The sequence below is a fragment of the Choloepus didactylus genome (genome assembly GCF_015220235.1).
Source record: "Choloepus didactylus isolate mChoDid1 chromosome 11 unlocalized genomic scaffold, mChoDid1.pri SUPER_11_unloc2, whole genome shotgun sequence".
NCBI lineage: Eukaryota > Metazoa > Chordata > Mammalia > Pilosa > Megalonychidae > Choloepus > Choloepus didactylus.
The window spans coordinates 1,246,023-1,267,296 of record NW_023637579.1 but is presented as its reverse complement, the minus strand read 5'-3'; the positions used below and the strand labels follow the sequence as shown (position 1 = coordinate 1,267,296).

Sequence of the window (21,274 nt, the reverse complement as noted above, 5' to 3'; positions counted from 1 at the left end):
AATAAGCTTAAGGAAGCCCACAAAAGACCTGTACAAAGAAAATTGTAAGGAACTGCTAAAAGTAATTGAACAGGTCCTAAAAAATGTGGAAGAGCATACTGCGTTCGTGGCTTGGAAGACCAAGTATAACTGTGGTATATACACATGATGGAATATTATGCAGCTGTCAGGCAGAACAAAGACATGGAACATATAACAAGGTGGATGAACCTTTAGGACATTACATTGACTGAAGTGAGTCAGAATCAAAAGGACAAATGCTCTATGGTCTCACTGATATGAACACTGATGAGCAAACTTTGAGAGTTAAAAGGTGATAACACAGGCTACCAAGAAATAGAAAGAGGGTAGAGTTTGGGCATTTGATGCTGAAGGACTACAGAATGTTCAGCAGGATTGACTGTATAGATCCAGAAACAGCATGATACTGTGTGAAGGTAACACAATATTGTAAGCACACTAAACAAATATGTCTGTGAGTAAAGCTGAAGGAGATGGGGTAGGGGAATGTATGACACAAGAGGCAAAGATAGATGAAAAAGACTGGGACTCTGTATTTTGGCAAAAACTGGAGTGGCCAATGACTGCAGCTAAATGTACAAATATAAAAATGCCTTTACATGTGAGAGAACAAATGAAGGTCAACCATGCAGAGTGTTGAAAAGGGGATGGAATTTGGGAAAAAGTATAATCAAAGCAAACTGGAGTCTATGGTCAACAGTAACATTGTAATATACTTTCACTGAATGTAACAAAGGCAATATACCAAAGTTAAATGTGTACAAGAGGGTGATATAAGAGAGGGATATGAGACTCTTGGTAGTGGTGTTGTTTTCTGTCCTTACTACTATATTGTACTGTATGACACTTTATTTTTCGTTTTATTATCTTTTTATTAATTTCCAGAAAAAAAACTTTTTTATAGTAATCAATATGTTCAAGTGCTGACTATGCTGATATACGTAGAACTATATGATGATACCATGAACAACTGATTGTACACTGTGTATAATTGTATGATATCTGAATATATCTCCATAAAATTGTAGGAAAAATACAAAAATGGGTAAAAGCACCAGAGAAAATATGGAGAAAGGGATGTACCCTTTACTGTTGATGAGCAGGTACAATGGTATAGCCTTTCTGGAGGTCAGTGTGGTGGTTCCACAAGAAGCTAAGTATGTAGGGGCCGTAAGGTCCTGCAACCCCATTATGGGGTATGTACTTGGAAGAAGTGAGAGCAGAGACATGAATGGACATTTGCACACTGGTGTTCATGGAGGCAGTATTCATGATTTGCAGTGGGTGGACGTGGCCTAAGGGTACATTGACTGAGGAACAGAATGGTGAACTGTGGTGTGTCCATAAAATGGTACATTGGGAAACAAGAAAGAGTGGAGCTGTGAGACACGCAATGAGGTGAATGGATCCTGTAGACAGTGTTTTGAGTGAAGTATGCCAAAAACCAAGGAAAACACTATACTGCCTCACCAATATGGACTAACTACAATGTGTAAACTCAGAATTGAATCTTAGAGCACAGCCTAAGTATTCCACAGCCTAAGAGTCTCCCACTGGGTGCCTCTTTGTTGCTCAGATGTGGTCCTCTCTAGCTAAGCCATACTGGCAGGTGATCTTGCTGCCCTCTACCCTACATGAGGCCTGACTCTCAGGGTTGTAAATCTCCCTGGCTATGTTGGATATGACTCCTGGGGATGAATCTGGACCCACCATCATGGTATTGAGAACATCTTGACCAAAAGGGAGATGTGCAATGAAATGAAATAAAGCTTCAGTGGCTGAGAGATTTCAAATGGAGTTGAGAGGTCACTCTGGTGGACACTCTTACACACTATAGAGACAACACTTTTTATGTTTTAATGTATTGGAATAGCTAGAAATAAATGCCTGAAATTATCAAACTCCAATCCAGTAGCCTTGACTCTTGAAGATGATTCTATAATAGTGTAGCATAAAAGAGGTGACAGTGTGATTGTGAAAATCTTGCAGATTGCATTCCCTTTATCCAGTCTATGGATGGGTAAGTAGAAAAATGGAGACATAGACTGAATGAAAACTAGGGTGGGATGGGGGGATGATTTGGGTTTACTTTTTAACTTTTTTTTCTTATTCTTATTCTGATTCTTTCTGGTGTGTGGAAAAGGGTCAAATAGATTGGGGTGATGAAGGCACAACTATATGATGGTACTGTGAACAGCTGATTGTACACCATAGATGATTGTATGGTATGTGAATATATATCAACAAAATTTAATTTAATAAAAAATAAAAACATTCTAAAAAAGAAAAACAAAGGGAGAGGACTTACATTTCCTGATTTTCAAGCTTATTATAAAGCCACAATACTAAAAAAAAAAAAAAAACAGCATGGCACTGGGGAAAGATAGACATATTGATCAATGGAACTGAATTGGGAATTTGGAAATAGAGCCCCAGAACTACAGTCAAGTGATCTTTGATAAGGCCCCCAAAACCATTGAACTGGGACATTAACATTCTCTTCAACAAATGATGCTGGGAGAACTGGATATCCATACTCAAAAGAATGAATGAGGATACCTCAATATAAGAAAAGACCTCAATGTAAGAAAGTACCATAAAACCCTAGAAGATAATGTACGGAAATATCTTCAAGACTTTGTATTTGGAGGTCACTTCTTAAACCTTACACCCAAAGCACAAGCAGCAAAAGAAAAAATAGATAAATGTGAACTCCACAAAATTAAAAGCTTCTGTACCTCAAAGGAATTTGTTCAGAAAGGTGAAGAGGCAAGCAACTCAATGGTAAAAAATATTTGCAAAGCATGTATCTGATAAAAGACTGATATCTTACATAGATAAAACCTACAACTCAAGAACAATAGTACAAAGAACCCAATTATAAAATGGGCAAAAGACATGAAAAGTGATTACTCTGAAGAGGAAACACAAATGGTAAAAAAACAAAACAAACAAACAAAAAAAAAAAACACATGAAAAAATATTCATCTTCTCTATTAGGGAAATGGAAATTAAGACCACAATGAGATATCATCTCACAACAATTAGAATGGCTGCCATTAAACTAACAGCAAACTACAAATGCTGGAGAGAATGTAGAGAAATCTGAACTCTTAATTCATTGCTGGTGGTACTCTGTAATGGTACAGCCACTCTGGAGGACAGTCTGGTGGTACTCTGTAATGGTACAGCCACTCTGGAGGACAGTCTGGTGGTTCTTTAGAAAACTAGATATCAAGTCACCCTTCAATCCAGCAATTTCATTTCTCAGTATATACCCAGAAAATCTGAAAGCAGACATGAACAGATATTTGCACCACCAATTTTCATGACAGCCTTGTTCACAATTGGCAAGAGATGGAAAAAATTCAAACATTCTTCAACAGATGAGTGGATAAACAAAATGTGGTATATACACATGACTGAATACTACCTGGCAGTAAGAAAGAATGAGGTCATGAAACATATGACAACATGGATGAAAATTGAAGACTTAATGCTGAGTGAAATAAGCCAGAACAAAAAGAGACATATTGTTTGTTACTACTAATGTGAACTCAGTGAATATGTCAAATGTTTTATGTTCTAGAATATGAGAAACCTAGAGATAGCCAGCAACTAGTGAAGGGGAACTATAATCTAATAAGAACAGAAAGTCATGGAGGGTAATCTTAATGTTATGGGATGCTCAGGAATGTCTATGGTTTGTTAATTTTCTTGGGATATTGTAGGAATATGAAGAAATGCAGTTATTTTAGGTAACTTGTTTTTCTTATCCCTTTGTTTTGTTACAGTTTGTTAATTTTCTTGGGGTGTGGTAGGAATATGTTGGAAGCAATGTAGTTATTTTAGGTTATGCTTTTCTTATTCCTTTGTTTTGTTTTGTTTGAAAATGTGTTTTTTAAACTTTTTTGATAAACACAGTTGAAAATAATAGTGTTTCTATGCACTACTACTTAGCTCTCTGAGGTGGTAATGAAGAAAAAAATTCCATTTACAAAAGCAACTAAAAGATTCATATGTCTAGGAATAAACCTAACAGGGGATGAAAAGGACTTGCATGCAGAAAACTACAAAATATTACTGAAAATAATCAAAGAAGACCTAAATAAATGGAAAGACATTTTGTGTTCAGGGAGTGGAAGGTTAAATGTCATTAAGATGTAAATTCTACCCAAACTGATATACAGAGGCAACACAATATCAACCAAACACCAACAGCTGGCTTTGCAGCCACAGAAAAAAAAAAATCAAATTTATTTGGAAGGGCAAGGTGCCCTGAAAGCTAAAAACATCTTAAAAAGAAAAATGAAGTTGGAGCCCTCATACTTCTTGACTTTAAAACATTAAAATGCAACAATGGTCAAGGCAAAAAGTACTGGCCTAAGGATGGATACACTGACCAATGGAAATATCTTAATGATCATGTGGTAGGGGGTGGTTTCTGGACCTTACACCCACAGAAAATCAATGAAAGAAGAAAACAAAGGAATTTGTCAAGAAAATAAAAAGGCAGCCTGCACAATTGGGAGAAAATATTAAGAAACTACCTATCTGATAAGGGTTTAATATCCACAATATAAAAAGAAACCCTACAACTCAACAACCAAAAGATGAACAGCCTAGTTAAAAAATGGACAAAAGACATGGATAAACACTTTTCCAAAGAGGAAATGCAAAGGGGTTTTCTTTTTTTATGTCTATTAGTTTTCATTTGGGAACAATGAAAATTGTTCCCAACTAGGGCTGGAAACACAGTCTCTGTCCACATTTTTTTCACATTCTTAGACCATCATTGACCTGGGCCTTGAAATGTCCTCCCCTGTCCTTCAGGTCCCCAAACAGTTGATTTGGGTATTTTCTGCCTGTCTACTCACTGATTTTAGGGAAGGCTTTGTTGTTCCCTCCCTATTCCTACAGTTTGGAAAATCATCCTTACTGCCTTCTTGTATTCTGCCTTCCCCAGGGGTTAATTCCTGCTGTGGGTCTCTGTGGGCTTGGGTCTGTGTCTGGATATAGGTGGGGATCTGTCTCACTGCTGTAAGAGATTTTATGGACTTTGTCCCTGATGGTAGGTGGGACAGATCCTGGCTGCTGCCTCTGTGAATTTCCTGATTTGTGTGGGACTGATGGGGAGGGGAGAGGACCAGCTGGTCTTGGACAAAATTTCCTAACTGATATTTTTCTCTTTGATTCAGCCTTTGAGGGCTCCTTCTCCAGTCTATAACTTCCTCTAAAGTTCTGAAAAAGTGAGAATTGTCCTGTTTTGCTTTTTTTTTTCCTGCTGAACCTCTGGAGAGAGGTTTTCATTAGCTCTTTTTGTCACCATATTGATCTCCCCAACACTTTTAATTTCCTGATTCTTTTTAAAACATTAGCAATTATAGTGGGTGCGAAATGATATTTCATTGTGGTTTTGATTTGCCTAATAGCTAGTGATGTGGATCATCATTTCATGTGATTTCTGGCCATTTGTATCACCTCTTTGAAGAAACACCTATTCAAGGCTTTTTTTTTTGGCCATTGTTTCATTGAGCTGTTTATCTACTTGTTGAGTTGTAGAATTTCTTTATATGTTCTTGGTATTAAACCTTTTAGGCTATGTTGTTTCCAAAGATTTCTCCCATTGAGTAAATTGTTTCTTCACTTTCATGACAATGTCCAATGCAATTTTTTTAATTTAGAGAATGTCCAATTTATCTATTTTTTTTTTGTTGCTTGTGTTATGGTTGTAAATTCTAAGAACCCATTTCCTAACATGAGATCCTGAAGATGATTTCCAAAATATTCTGGGAGATTTATAGCCACAGCTCTTATATTTAAGTCTTTGATTCATTCTGAGTTAATTTTTATATAATATTTTAACATGTGGTCCTCTTTCATTCTTTTCCATATGGCTGTATTGTTTTCCCCAGCACCATTTCTTGAAGGACTATTCTCTCCCAAATGAGTGGACTGGACAGGCTTGTCAAAACTCAAGAGGCCATGGATGTGAGGGGCTATTTCTGAAACCTCAGTTTGTTTCCATTAGTCAATATATCTATCCTTGTGCTAGTACCATGCTGTTTTGTTCACTGCAGGTTTGTAATATGCTTTAAAGTCATACTTTGCTTTAAATAAAGCAATGTTCTGTAGTTTTCCATGTATAAGTCCTTTACTTTTTTGGTTAAACATTCATAAATATTTTATCTTTTTATTTGCTCTTGTAATTGCAATTTTTTTCTGAATTTTCCCCTCAGATTGCTCATTATATCACTGATTTTTGGGTGTTGATATTGCAAATTCATTTAATAGCTCTAGTTCCCTTGCAGATTTTTCAGGACTTTCTACATATAGGATCATTTCCTCTGCAAAAGGTTAAATTTTTAACATATTTTTATTTCTTTATCTTTCCTAACTGTTCTGGCTAGAAATTACACTACAATTTTGAATAACAGAGTAGACTGTAGGCATCCTTGTCTTGTTCCAGATCTTAGAAGGAAAGCTTTCAGTGTTTCACCATTAAGTGTAATATCAGCTGGGAGCTTTTCATATATTCCCATTATCATGTTGAAGAAGGTTTTATAAGTTTTTTTCTTTTTTTAAATTTTATTTTGAAATAAATTCAAAGTTATAGGAAGATTTGCAAAAACAATACAGACCCCATACACAGAACTCCAGCATACCGTGATCCCCCTCCCCTGATACCCTAATCCACCAACTTTAACATGCTGTCACACTGATAATTCTTTCCCTCCCTCTCTCCCTATCATCCATCATCTGTTGCTGTCTTCTGAACATATGAGAGCTAGCTGCACACATCCTTGAACAAACACTATGATTCGCATATACAATTCCCATGAACAAGAATATTCTTTTATGCAGTCCCGTTAGTGCAGCTAAGAAGTATGAGATTCAACATTGATATAAAGCTTACATTCTATATTTCCTTTTTTATTTCCTTATGTCTCAACTATGTCCCTTTCAGCCTCCTGTCCTCCATCATCAGATCCCATGCAGGGTCATCCTTGGCATTCAATTGTCATCTATTTAGATTTTTTTTTCCTCAATTGTGGAACCATATATACAGCCTAAATCTTCCCATTCCACCCCTCCCTAGCATTCCATTAGTGGGATTAATCACATTTAGAATGTTGTACTGCTATCACATTCCCACCATTCATTACTAGAAATTTCCCTTCACCTCAAACAGCAACCCTACACTCATTTCTTAACTCCCCATTGCCCCTTCCCCCATTTCTCTTAACCCATACTCTACTTTTCATCTCTATGGCCATATTCTTGGATAATTTCTTTGTGTTTACTGTGGGGCTTAAAATTAACCTCTTAAATCCATAACAATCTTGTTTTTCTTTGATACCAACTTAACTTCAATATGACACATAAACTATGTTCCTATACTCCTCCATTACCCCACCTTTATATAGTTCTTGTCAAAAATTACATATTTTACATTAAGTTCAAAACCACTGATTTGTCATTAGAATTTGTGTATTTTATATCATGTAGGAAGTAAATAGTGGGGTTAAAAGTAAAAAATTATTGACTTCTATTTGTATTCCATTGTGGTCAGAGAATGTGCTTTGAATATATTCAATTTTTTTTTTTTAATTTATTGAGGCTTGTTTTATGTCCCAGCATATGGTCCATTCTGGAGAAAGATCCATGATCACTAGAGAAAAACGAGTGTTCTGGTGATTTGGGATGTAAGTTTCTATATATGTCTGTTACAATTCTCTATATCTCTTTCTCCTTTCTTTGTTTCTCTGTTGGTAGGGCTCCCTTTAGTATCTGAAGTAGGGCAGGTCTTTTATTGGCAAAGTCTCTCAGCATTTGTTTGTGAAAAATTTTATCTCTCTCTCAAATTTGAAGGAGAGTTTTGCTGGATAAAGTATTCTTGGTTGGAAATTTTTCTCTCTCAGAATTTTCAATACGTCATGCCTGATGCAAAGATGGCTGAATGGGGCATCTCAACCCCCCCCCCCCCCCCCTTTTAGCTCAGTTCCTCCTTCCCAGCTCCAGGACAACTGGCATGACTCTGGGCTGTGGGCATGGCCCCAAGCAGGAGTGTCTCCAGCCCACCAGGGAGCAGGCTGCAAGCAGTGGGGTTTCTTTCTTTTGGCTCTCCCCTCCAGTCCCCTGGCCCTGAGGGAATCTGCAGCAGGCTATCCTCCATGCCAGACACTGAGAGGTTGGCTCACACACTCCTGCTGTGTTTCACTGCATGGTTCCCACCATCACAACTGCAGCTGCTCCTGGGTACCCCCCTTTTTTTTAAAGAAAAGTCTGTCTCCAAATGCCAACCCCTGGCTTCTCCACACCACAGCATGGCTGTGGGACTTTCAGCTGGCTTATTCACTCATTTCAGAATGCAGACTCCTGGTTTCACCAAGTTCACAGCCCCTGTGGTTCTAGCAGACCTTGTCCAGCTGGTGCATCACTGAAAACAGTATTCTGGGTCACCTTCTGGTTTTTATCTAGTATTTTTCATGGAGCTGTTTTTTTTTTGCCCTGTCTCACCTAGCTGCCATCTTAGGTTCTCCCTGTAAGTGTTTTTAATCAATGGTGCTGGAGTTTTTCAAATGCCCTTTCTGCATCCATTGAGACAATCATTTGGTCTTTTACCTTCATTTTGCTAATGTGGTGTATTACATTATTTTATGTTGAACCAACCTTGAACACCTGGCATAAAACCCTCTTGATCATGGACTGTAATTCTCTTGAAGTGCTGGATTTGATTTACAGGCATATTCTTGAGAATTTCTGCATCTATATTCATAAGAGAAATTGATCTGTAATTTCCTTTCTTGTAGTATCTTTATCTGACTTTGCTACTGGATTCAAAGAATGAGGTAGGTGTTTCCCTTCTCTCAAATTTTTGGAAAACTTTGAACAGTACTGGTGTGAATTCTTCTCTGAATAATCTGTAAAATTAATCTGTAAAACTATCTTGTCCTGGGCTTTTCTTTCTTGGGAAGCTTTTGATGGCTGATTCTATCTCTTTACTTGTAATGGATGTGTTTGAATATCCTTGATTACTTGTTCCAACTTCTGAGTCTCCTCTGAAGTTTTAAATTTTTCCCTTGACTGAGACATATTTTTCTTTTTCTAAGTATGGCTTGTAATTTTTTGCTGATATTTAGTCATCTATCTTGATTAATTAATGCTGAATGTCCATATCTCCCTCATGTAGGGTTTTGTTGTATATTGGATTTGTTACAGGTCTTCTTTGAAACTTGGTCTGACTTATGCTAGATGTTTAGAATATCCCTGTTTAACTCTTCACCTTTTCTCAGCTCTTCTCCATCTGATGCTTGTCCTGGATATGTGGTGCAATTTTGCAAATTGTACTTTTATTTCAATTGTATCACCCCCAGGAAAAAGCTTCCTTTCCTCTGTTCCTTCTCTAGGAATGCTGATCTTTTTTATTTGTTTTTCCATGCAATTTTCTCCCCACTCCTATGATTTATTTAAATTTTCTCCCTAATTCAGTGTCCCATTTTCCTTATAATTTTCAGTTCTAGGACACATCTTATTTTATATAAGTTCAGTTTAATGAACTGCCCTATTTAATGGGAGGATTTTCTTCCTCCATTTTCTCCACATTATGTTTTGCCAGCCTGGGAAAGTACATGGGGTCAATCCCAAAAGCTGGGTCACTTCCAAAAATCAGTTTTGCATTTAGGTAGTCCAGCCAACAGAAACTGCACTGAGTGTGGGCACAACAGTTTGGGCCAGAAGTTGTACCATGGTCTCTCCTGTTTTGCCCCATTGGGGGTCGTGTGGTGTTTGGTCCCTCGGCCTGTATATGCATGGGTATCTAACTCACTGTGGTGATTGGCTCTATATTTTCTGTCTGTGGTGGGAGGGACCTGAGCCACTGACTCTGAGTGATTCCCAAGCCTAGTGGAAGAGAGTGATGGGAAGGGAATCAGACTCTCAGGACCAGGATAGATATTTCCCACCTGATAATTTTTCCATTGATTCATGATTTGTGGAGTACTTCTGCAATCTCTGCTAGCCTTCAGAGTTCAAACTTCCCTGGACATTGGTGGTGTTGATGGTGACATAAAGATGTGGCACTCCCATGTGTGTGGGGTCAGTTACCAGAAAGGCTGCATTTTCTGGGAAGGTGAAGAAAGCTGATCTTTTAGAGCCATCAGAGCAGTTTTGGGTGCCTTTCCTTATCCCTTCTGCAGGGCACTTTGGAGCTGGTCTGTTCCCTCTTCCTGGGATACTTGCTCAGATATGGTTGGGAAAGACTACCTTGGCAAAGTCCTCCCAAGCATCCCTCCCTCCAGAATTTTCTCTCCAGGCAAAGGCAGCTGGAGGCAATGAAAAGAGTATAAAAACTGTAGAAGCAGATAGTCTGAGACAAAAGACTGCTGGCTTCAAAGAACTGGGAGAACAATGTATGACCCTGGGAAACAGGGGCAATGAAACTTCTGAAAACGGGAATTCCAAAAACAACTGGCAAAAGCCCAGTACAAGACAGAGGTAAAGAAATACAGGGAAAACCTTGCACACTGCATTCTCTTTGGACAGACCTTACTGATAGGAGGGGTAAAGCTGAAGAAAATCTGTCATATCACCAGTTGGTTATAAAACTGATTTCTCAGGAAATAAACCCGAGTTGGCATTTTTAAATATTAAAATATTCTGTATGCAACAAAAGAGTGCAAGACAAAGGAACAGGAGGTAATTGTCCATCCAATGGAAGAAGATAAAATATAGAAAACACCAATGAAGGTGAAAATATGGACATGCTGAACGAAGTCCTTAAAAAAGATCTTAAAAATGCTCAAGGAGCTGAAGTAAAATACAGAGAATGAACTAAAGGATATCAGGAAAGCAATGAATGAGCAGTATGAAAGTCTTAGTTAAGAGGCAGAAATTTTAAAATGTAACTAAATAAAACTACTGTAGTTGAAGACAACAAAAACTGAAGTGAAAAATTTCCAGGAGAGATTCAAGGGTAGATAGGAGCTGGCAGAAGAAAGAATCAGTGAACTTCAAGACAAAACACTTGAAAAGAGTCAGACTGAGGGGCAGAAAGAAAAGAGAAATACTAAAGGTGAAAATTAGGTTAAGGTACTCCTTGGATACAAACAAGTCACCAATATATGCATAATGAGAGTCCCAGAAGGAGAAGAGGGAAAGTAGCAGAAGGAATATTCAAAGAAATAGTGTCAGAGAACTTTCCAAACTTAGCAAAAAACATGAATATGCACATCCAAGAAGCCCAGAGAACACCAAACAAGGTAAACATTAAGAAAACTACACTCCATCATATATCATTCACACTATCAAATTTAAAAAACAAGGACACATTTCTGAAAGCTGCAAGAGAAAAGCAAGTTGTTATACACAAGGGAGTCCCAATTCAATTGACGATTTCTCAACACAAACCAGGGAGGAAAGAGGCTATTGACCACTGCTTTCTCCCCTCCATGGTTTCTGAGGATAAATCTGTACATGGTCTTATCAAGCTCATGTGTAAGTGATGGATTGCTTTCCTCTCACTGCTTTCAGAATTCTCTTTATCTTTGACATTGGACAGTATGATCATTAAGTGTCTTGGAGTAGATCTATTGGGGTCTATTCTCTTTGGGGTATGCTGCACTTCTTGAGTCTCTAAGTTTCTGTCTGTCCTAAGATTGGGAAATTTTCAGTATTTCTTCTAGCATTCTTTCTGTTCCCTTTCTCTTCTCTTCTCTGGGACACCCAAAACACATATATTCATGTGCTTCATGTTTTCATTAAGCTCACTAAGACTCTGCTCATATTTTTCCATTCATTTCCCTATCTTTTCCTTTGTGTGTATGAATTCAAATGTTGCCTTCCAGGTCACTGATCCTTTCTTCTGCCTGATCAAATCTGTTGTGTTTTTCTATTGTACCTTTTTTCCCATAAGTTCTACCATTTGTCTTTAAGTTTTTTTTAATTGTTTTACTGTGATATATTCACATACCATGCCTTCATCCAATGTGTATAATCAACTGTTCACAGTACCATCACATAGTTGTGCATTCATCACTCCAATCTATTTTTGAACATTTTCCTTACACCAGAAAGAAACAGAATAAAAACTAACAGTGGAAAGCAACACCCAAATCATCCCTCCCACCCTATTTGTCATTTAGTTTTTGTTCCCATTTTTCTACTCATCCATCTATACACTGTATAAAGGGAGTGCAATTGACAAGGTTTTCACAATCACACTGTCACCCCTTGCAAGATACATTGTTATACAATCATCTCCAAGAATCAAGGCTACTGGATTGTAGTTTGATAGTTTCAGGTGTTTACTTCTAGCTATTCCAATGCATTAAAACCTAAAAATGGTTATCTATATAGTGCATAAGAATGCCCACCAGAGTGACCTCTTGACTCCACTTGGGAATCTCTCAGCCACTGAAGCTTTATTTTATTTCATTTTGTTTTCCCTTTTTGGTCAAGATGTTCTCAATCACATGATGCTGGGTCCAGATTCATCCCTGGGAGTCATATCCTGTATTGCCAGGGAGATTTACACACCTGGGAGTCAGGTCCCACATAGGGGGGAGGGCAGTGGGATCACCTGCCAAGGTGGCTTAGAGAGAGAAGGTCACATCTGAGCAACAAATAGGCACTCAGAGGGAGATACTTAGGCACAATTATAAGCAGGTTTAGCCTCTCCTTTGCAGTGATGAGCTTAATAGAGGCAAGCCCCAAGACAGAGGACTCAGCATGTCAAGCCATTAGTTCCCAATGCCTGTGAGAACATCAGCAACAATCCAGGTGAGGAAGTCAAATACCTCTTCATCCTCCCCCAGCTATTCAAGGGGGCCCCAAATATATATTTTTATTCTCCACCCAAATTACTTAGGGATGTATTGCTATTTCACTCTAACCTATACAGACACAAAGAGATTAACATCTCAATGTTTGGAGATAGTCATTACAATTTAGGAATAGATTTGACTGCTGTAAGAGCTTACAATCTAAAGACCATTACAATAATCATTTCCCTGTTAGACTTGCTCTAAGATTCAATAATGAGTTTAAACATTGTAGTTAGTCTACATTGGTGACGCATTACAGTGTTTGCCTTGGTTTCTGGTGTACTTCACTCAAAATGCTGTCTACAGGATCCATTCACCTCATTGCATTTTTTGCAGCTTTAAACCTTCTCATGGTTTTTTAATATTCCATTTTATGCATATGCCATAGTTCACCATTCTGTTCCTCAGTTGATGTACAGTTAGGCCACCTCCACCCACTACAAATCATGAATACTGCCTCCACAAACACCAATGTGCAAATGTCCATTCATGTCTCTGCTCTCAGATGTTCCAAGTACATACGCCATGAGGTTGCAGGATCTTATGACCCCCACATACTTAGCTTCCTGTGGAACCACCACAGTGACCTCCAGAAAGGGTGACACCATTCTGCCTCAACAGTAAATAGGTACATCCCTCTCTCCATGTTGTCTCCAGCAATTTTACCCCTATTTATATTATTCCTACAATTTCATAGAGATATATTCACATAATATAAATTATCCACAGTGTACAATCAGTTGTTCATGGTATCATCATATAGTTGTTCATTTATCACCACAGTCAGCACTTGAACATATTATTATGAAAAAGTTTTTTTTAGTGAATAATAAAAAAGATAATAAAAGGAAAAATAAAATGCCATACAATACAATACAATAGTAAGGACAGAAAATAGCACCAATACCAATAATTTGATATCCCTCCTTTGTATCACTCTCTCATACACATTTAACTTTGGTATATTACAATGCTACTGTTGACCGTAGACCCAGTTTGCTTTGATTACATTTTTCCAAAATACCATCCCTTTTTCAACACTCTGCATGATTGACATACATATGTTCTCCCACATGTGAGAACATATTTATATTTGTACATTTAGTAACAGTCATTGGCCACTTCAGTTTTTGTTAAGTTATACACTCCCAGTCTTTATCAACTATCTTTATGTCTGGTGTCATACATATCCCTAGCCACCTCTTTCAGCTTTACTTACAGACATCTTTGTTCAATGTTCTTACAATATTTGCTAACATCACACAGTACTATGCTATGCATATGTGGATCTATACAATCAATCCTGAATATTCTACAGTCCTTCAGCATTAAATTCCTGAACTCTACCCTCTATCACCTGATAGCCTATCCACCTTTAAATCTCAAAATTGCTCATTACTGTTAGTTCATATTAGTGAGACCACACAGTATTTGTCCTTTTATTTCTGGCTAACTGCCACTTTGTCTTCCAGAGTGGTTGTATCATTCTACACTCCCACCTATAGTGAATAAGAATACCTCTTTCTCTAGACCCTCTCCACCACTTACAATTTTCTGCTTTTTTTTAATGGCCATTCTGGTAGGTGTGAGATGATATCTCACTGTGGTCTTGATTTGCATTTCCCTAAGAGCCAGTGAAGTTGAGCATTTTTTCATGTTTTTGAACCATTTGTATTTCCTCTTCAGAAAAGTGTCTATCCATATCTTTTGACCATTTATTAATTCAGTTGTTTTGCTTTCTGTTGTTGAATTGTAGGATCCCTTCATGTATTCAGGATATTAAACCCCTATCTGATATGTGGTTTCCAAATATTGTCTCCCATTGCATAGACTGCCTTTTTACTTTTCTGACAAAATCCTTTGATGTACAAAAGTGTTTAATTTTGAGGAGATCCCATTTGTCTATTTGTCCTTTGGTTGCTTACACTTTGTATGTAAGATCTAGGAAACCACTTCCTATTGCAAGATCTTTAAGATGTTGCCCAAAATTTTCTTCTAAGAGTCTTATGGTCTCAGCACTAATGTTAAGGCTTTTGATCCACTTTTAGTTAATTTTTGAATAAGGTGTGAGATAGAAGTCCTCCATTCTTTTGGAAATGGATATTCAGTTCACCAAATACCATTTATTGAGGAGGCTGCTCTGTCCCATTTGCTTTGGCTTGACTGCCTTATCAAAGATCAACTGTAGATGTGAGGGTCTATTTCTGAACACTCAAATTGATTCTATTGATCAGTATATCTATGCTTATGCCAGTACCATGCTGTTTTGACCACTGCAGCTTTGTAATGTTTCAAAGTCAGGAAGTGCGAAACTCCAACACTACACTTCCTAGATTTTTGCTCTCTCTTCTAATATAAAAGTTTAGGGCAATGAAGTTCCCTGTCAACACTACATTTGCTGCATCCCATAAATTTTGATATGTTGTGTTTCCATTTTCATATGCCTTTAGGTATTTACTTTCTCTTGTAATTTCTTACTTTACCCACTAGTTTTCTAAGAGTATGTTGTTTAGCTTCTGTATATTTGTGAAGGTTATGAACTTCTGCCAGTTATTTATTTCCAAGTTCATTCCATTATGATTCAAAAAAGTGTTTTGTATAGTATCATTATTTTTAAATTTTTGAGACTTGCTTTATTATCCAATATATGGTCTGATAGAGAATGTTCCATGAGCCCTTGAGAAAAATGTTTAACCTGCTGTTGTGTGGTGTAATGTTTCAGAAATGTCTGACAAGTCTAGTTCATTTATTTTAAAATTCAGTATTTCCATTTCCTTATTCTCTGTCTAGATGTTCTGTTGATGAGAGCAGTGTACTGAAATCTCAAACTATTATTGTACTGGTATCTGTTTCTCCTTTCAGTGTTCTTAGTGTTTTCCCTGTGTATTATGGGGCAGTCTTGCTTGGTGCATGTTTATGATTGTTCTGTTTTCTTGATGAATTGCCCATTTTATTAACATATAGTGTCCTTTTTGTCTTTTCTTAATTGATTTACTTTTGTAGTCTAATTTGTCTGATATTAATAGAGCCAATCCTGCCTTTTTCTGGTTGTTTGTGTTAAATATCTTTTTCCAACCTTTCACCTTCAGCCCATTTTTGTCCTTGTGTCTAAAATGGGTTTCTTGTAGATAGCATATACATAGGTATTGATTTTTAATCCATCTTGCCAGTCTGTCTTGTGATTGGGGAGATAAATCCATTAACATTTAGTGTTATTCCTGTAAGGGCAGTACTTTCTTCTACCATTTTTTCTTTCAGATTTTATATATCATATCTTATTTTTTCTCTCTCTCTCCTTTTACCTTCCTGGTAGTCTTCATTTCTACACTCTTCTCTGAACTTCTCTCTCCTGTCTTTCCTACTGGTCTGTAGAACTCCCTTTAGTATTTCTTGTTGTGCCCATCTCTTATTTGCAGGGTCTCTCAGTGTCTGTTGGTCTGAAAATACTTTAAACTCTCCCTCATTTTTGAAGGACAGTTTTACCAGATATTGAATTCCTGTAGGTAGTTTTTCAGTATGTTAAATATATCAAACAACTGCTTTCTCACCTCCACCACTTCTGTGGATAAATCTGTACATGGTCTTATCAAGCTTCCCTTGCATGTGATGGATTGCTTTTTTCTTGCTGCTTTCAGAATTCTCTCTTTCCCTTTAACATTGGACAATCTGAGTAGCAAGTGTCTTGGAGTAGATTAGGGTCTTTTCTGTTTGGGGTCTGCTCTACTTCTTGAGTCTCTCATTTTCTGTCTGTCCTAAGAATTGGGACATTTTCAGTGAGTGTTTCTTCTAGTATTCTTTCTGTCCCCTTTCCCTTCTCTGCTCCTTCTGGGACACACATAACACAAGTATTCATGTGCTTCATGTCTTCATTCAGTTCCCTAGGACCCTGCTCATATTTTTCCATTCATTTCCCTGTCTGTTCTTTTGTGGGTTTAAATTCAAACATCATCTTCCAGTTCACTGATTTTTTCTTCTGCCTGATCAATTCTGTTGTTTTTCATCTCTTCTATTGTGCATTTCATTCCCATAAGTTCTGTTTGTTTTTACAAGCTTACAAATTCTTGTGTTCATCCAGTGTCTTCTTTATATCCTTCATCTCTTTTGCCATATCTTCCCTCAGTTTGTTGAATTGATTTAGATTTGTTTGAACATCTTTAATTGTTGTGTCAACTCCTGTATCTCAACTGAACTATTAGTTTTTTCCTCTGGCTGGTCATAGTCTCATGTTTCCTAGTATGGCTCATTATCTTAAGCTAGCTACACTTCTGATTTTCTTGATTAGTTTATTCTAGAGCTTATTTTCTCACTTTTACCTAGGGCTTTCTTTTTGGTTGGCTTAGTTCTGTATCCTTTGGTATTCAGTTCTTCATTTTTATTTTTTTATATTCATTTTATTCAGATATATTCACATACCACGCAGTCATACAAAACAAATCATACATTCGATTGTTCACAGTACCATTACATAGTTGTGCATTCATCACCAAAATCAATCCCTGACACCTTCATTATCACAAACACAAAAATAACAATAAAGTGAAAAGGAGCAATTAAAGTAAAAAAGAACACTGGGTGCCTTTGTTTGTTGGTTTTTTTCCTTCCCCCATTTTTCTACTTATCCATCCATCAGCTAGACAAATGGTAGTGTGGTCCTTATGGCTTTCCCAATCCCATTGTCACCCCTCATAAGCTACATTTTTATACAATCGTCTTCAAGATTCATGGGTTCTGGGTTGTAGTTTGATAGTTTCAAGTATCTACCACCAGCTACCCCAATTCATTAGAACCTAAAAAGGGTTGTCTATATTGTGTGAACAGTGCCCACCAGAGTGACCTCTTGGCTCCTTTTGGAATCTCTGCCACTGAAGCTTATTTCATTTCCTTTCATTTCCCCCTTGTGGTCAAGATGTTCTCCATCCCATGAGGCTGGGTCTACACTCCTCCCTGGGAGTCATATTCCACACTGCCAGGGAGATTCACTCCCCTGGGTGTCTGAAACCACATAGGGGGAGAGCAGTGATTTCACCTGCCAAGTTGGCTTAGCTAGAGAGGACCACATCTGAAGATGTCCTCTTCAGTTCTTATTCTAGACCTCTTAGTTTCTATTAAGATCATGATTTCTCAACTCTTGTTTTCCTGTTTCTTGCCATGCCTCTAGGTAACCTATTTGTGAGAGGGTGTCCTCAGATATGTTGATCCCAGTCAGGTTTTCCCAGTCCATGGAGATGCCCAGGTCTCAGGAGGAGGATATGGAGTTTCCCTGAGAGTAAGACCCTCCTACGAAGCCTCCAGATTCTGTGCATTTTCTATCCTATCCAGCAGGTGGTATTTGTCATCCCACAGCTTCCCACCAGTGTAAAGAAATATGGTTCATTTAGTTTTCCACAGACTTGTTCCTGGTACAAGTCATGGCTGACTGGAGCTGGTTTCTGTTTTCCAGTCACTGGGGTCTTTCTTTGTTCCTTGGAGAAGGGCTGCCACTCAAGCTGTACCATGCTGTCATTTTCTTGAGTTAATTATGCCCATTATGGAATTGTCTCCCCCACTAGGTTCTTTGCTTTGTCTGTCAGACCTATCTCAGCTCTCTGTTGCCTTGGTCCAGAGGCCAGTTGCAAATATCTGAGGCATTCTCTAAAGAGCTCTTTAGAATAGTTAGTGTAAAAAAAATGAAAAATAAAAGGAATAAAAGAAATCCCTTTTTAAGCCTTTACCCAGCCAAGGTTTGTCAGTCACAGTATAGGGTATTTGAAAATATGTGCTGGAGGCGGGGCAAGATGTCAGCGTGGAGAGGTGTACATTTTAGTTACTCCTCCAGGGCAGTAGATAGAAAGCCAGGAACTGCATGGACCAGACACCACAGAGCAATTTGACTTTCGGCATACTTCATACACCACTCATGAACATGTGGAACTGCTGAGTTCAGCAAAATCTGTAATTTTTTTGGCCAGGGGACCCATGCCTCTCCCTACCAGGCTCAGTCCTGTGAGAGGTCTCTTCAGAAGCTCAGGTGGACAGAGTTTGGGCCACATATTTCCATCTACGCAGAGCTATGTGCTATGCATGAACTGGCAGTGTAGCATTCTGTTTAATAGCTTGACCTCTGGAGGAGTACTTGGCAAAATTCTACCTCAGTCACCTACTAACTGAACATCCTTAGAAAACGTTATTTAACTGCTCTGTTCCTCCATTTGGGGAAAATAACAGAAATTAATTCATAAGAGATTTAAAAAGTTAAATATTTTAGTATGTGTAAAGTTCTCAGAACTATAATACATAATGATATATCAAATTTGGTTAATAAGGAAATGGCATTTTCTCACAAATGAGTATTAGAACACCAACTTCTCATTCTTAAAAATTAAGGAAGATCATGTATTTGTGTATTCACTGCCATCACCACTATCTATTTAAGGACATCTCCATTTCTTGCACAAAGGGGGTTTGCTATTGCAAACGACATACTACAGTTAGTATGTTAGTAGTATGTTAATATTCTTTCATCAAGAGTAACAAACGTACTATACCAATACCTTGAGTCAATAATGGAGGGGACGGGGTTAGGGGTATGGAAGGATTTGAGTTTTATTGTTTTATTTTCCTAGAATAATGGATGCACGGCTGTATGATGGTACCATGGGCAATTGTGCACACTGGATGTTTGTATGGTATGTGAATAATCTCAATAAAATTGAATTAAAAAATTAAGGAAGAACTCACTCTAATCACTTGTATGAGGGTCAGGGCGTCCATGGAGAAATAAGTCATAGGCAATGCAGCTGGTTGTAATGGTCTGGGACACACCATAGAAAATGTAATGCCACTGAAGAGAGACAAACCACAAAAACGTGATCACAATCAATAAACATTTCTGCTTGAAGTAATATAAATACACATATTTTGAATGGAATTCTGAATGTTATTAAAGAAACGCAATTGCTAGACCACAATTTAATTCTGGATGGTCTATAAACTGAGAGGATGGAAGCTATTGGGAGATGGTCTATGCTGCTTAGTACAGACATGTAGGATGGCCATGGGATTAAACTTTGAACTTCCTCAAATTCTGTTGCCAGTTTTCAGTTACCCCATACTCCAGTGAATGCCATGTCTATTTATCTTGTACTTCATTACTGCAAGCTCTTCCTTGGCACTTCCCATTCTCACATTGAAAATGTTGAAAGTGGATGGCCTGCTGGCTCATTCCTTCCTCTTGGCTCATAGCATATATAAACATTCACTGGAGACTCTGTGGCTATGTAGGTGCATTTTATGTCACCTGGACCATCCCCATTGCTATATGTTAACAGCAGTGAGGGAGTGAGGTGTCTTACCTACAGAGCAGTTAAGAGGTATGCATATAGAGTATCTCCCTATGGCTTCAGAGGGGACCTGCTGGCCATGGGGAAGTGATGCTCACTAGTGAAGCTCATCTTGCTTTGTCTCTTTTCTATGTGATTAAGCAGTGTTCCATCTGCCTGTGTAAGTCAATCTATCTTTTGTGGGCAAATCCAACATATATATGGAATGGGTTGACACCTCTCAGGTAGGACTCAGAACCTACCACAAGTGTCTCTTCCCCAAAAGGTTTGGTGTGAGCATGATCACCAACAAATCACCCCATGGCAAGTTGGGGGCATAGGAATTCTTCAGTTCAGTAATCCCTGTATGGTTTTGGAACCCTGGACAACAGGCTAACTTGCCTTCCTCTACATTCATGGGAACAACTGAAATGTGAGAAAACTCCCAGTTAACAAATATGAACTGGTTTGATGGCTGAAGATGGATATGTGAGTAGTGGGTCCTAGGAACAGCAAGGAATCTTTACCCTGGCTCCTGGTTGCACACTCCCACACCACCCACCAACCATCATGGTGTCTCAAGGATGTAAATGTTTCTCAAGGGGAATGTGAAATATTCTCCCACAAGTTAAACACAAAAGTTAAGATATAGAAAAAAGCCAGGTGAGTATCCTGTGGCTTGGTTAGTGCATGTATTCAGTAGGGTGCCACTTTAGACTCAGATGTCTTGAGCTAAATGGCACAGCTTAAGGAAATTACTGACCCCTGCTAAAACGTATTTTTGCCCACATTGAACAGCCAACACAACAAACCCATGCCACTTTTAGTCTAAGTTCCTTGCAACATGATAGCATTGTTCCCAACTGGGGAGAACCTCTCAACAAAATTCCCATGTAAAATTGTTCACGAGGCCATAACTGCCCTCTACATTAAGGTGACAGACATGGCTGTATGATTCAACTACAGGACGGGATGTGGCTGAAACAGTACTGCATCAAACAGCACTGGAGTTATTCATGAGACAAGGGACTCTCCAGTGGAAGACACCCCTGCTCCTTTTGCTCTGTGAATGGTGGGCAAAGTCTTGGAAAATATCCAACACCACATCCCACTTTGGCATGGAAACAGCTG

General features: G+C 38.2%; 1 protein-coding gene across 1 annotated transcript in view; it reads right to left on the bottom strand.

Annotated features, from left to right (window-relative positions):
• Positions 1 to 21,274, bottom strand: part of LOC119524544 (zinc finger protein 596-like) — a 149,118-nt gene that overhangs the window by 18,286 nt on the left and 109,558 nt on the right. Inside the window, exon 7 of the transcript XR_005214836.1 lies at positions 19,563 to 19,665. The gene's annotated coding sequence lies outside the window, so the exon portion shown is untranslated. The remainder of the gene's footprint in view (positions 1 to 19,562; positions 19,666 to 21,274) is intronic.